This window comes from Magnolia sinica, chromosome 3, assembly GCF_029962835.1.
Source record: "Magnolia sinica isolate HGM2019 chromosome 3, MsV1, whole genome shotgun sequence".
Classification (NCBI taxonomy): domain Eukaryota; kingdom Viridiplantae; phylum Streptophyta; class Magnoliopsida; order Magnoliales; family Magnoliaceae; genus Magnolia; species Magnolia sinica.
This window is the reverse complement of record NC_080575.1, coordinates 58,027,846-58,028,710: the sequence shown is the minus strand read 5'-3', so window position 1 is coordinate 58,028,710 and position 865 is coordinate 58,027,846. Positions and strand designations below refer to the sequence as shown.

Sequence of the window (865 nt, the reverse complement as noted above, 5' to 3'; positions counted from 1 at the left end):
TTCCATGACCTTGAATTTTCTTATGAGATTAACCACTTTAACATTGATATCATCATCCTCTTTCAGAAGGTATATTCTGCCCCTCTCCTTAGATTGAGTGAGCCTAGAGGTGGCACTCGATTTTGGGGAGACGTCCCATGATTGTGCATTTTTAGCAAGTCTGTCCAAATAATCCCACACATCGTCAACATTTTTGTTCATGAATTCTCCATTGTACACTGTCTTGACCAATTGGCGTATGGAGGATGTCAGTCCATCATAGAAAAAGTGCGTAATGCACCATGTTTCAAAATCGTGTTGTGGGCATGAACTGACAAGATCCTTGAACTTCTCCCAATATTAGAAGAATGTTTCATCTTCCTTTTGGGTGAAGTTCATGATTAACTTTCTGAGGGTGTTCATTTTACGGTGTGGAAAAATTTTCTTTATGAAGTCCCTTGTCATATCGTTCCATCTACCAGTAGATCGAGGACGTAGAGAATGCAACCACGTCTTAGCTTTCTCTTTTAAAGAAAAGGGAAAGAGTTTTAGCTTGACCATTTCATCGGACACATTAGGAAAATATAAAGTGGCTATGATCTCATCAAACTCTTTCAAGTGTAAATATGGATTTTCATATTCAAGTCCATGAAATTTTGAAAGGAGTTGGATCACCCCTGGCTTGATATCCGTATGTCCCGTATTTCCTAGAAAAACCATGCATGAGGGCATGCTCACCCCTACTAGTTATAAATAATCTCGTAAAGTACAAGGTGGGGGTGCTTGATGCACCTCATTCTCATCTTAAATTTCCTCAACCCTAGGTTGAGGTGGATTTGGAGGTTGAATGACAGGTTGATTGGCAGCCATAACTTCAGTTAACTCT

The 865-nt window shown here is 39.7% G+C and overlaps 1 non-coding gene across 1 annotated transcript; it reads left to right on the top strand.

The window, feature by feature from the left end:
* Positions 1-289: 289 nt before the first annotated feature.
* LOC131241726 (small nucleolar RNA R71) lies at positions 290-396 on the top strand. The gene has a single exon (XR_009169285.1). It is a non-coding gene; the product is annotated as a small nucleolar RNA R71 (small nucleolar RNA).
* The last annotated feature ends 469 nt before the right edge of the window (positions 397-865 follow it).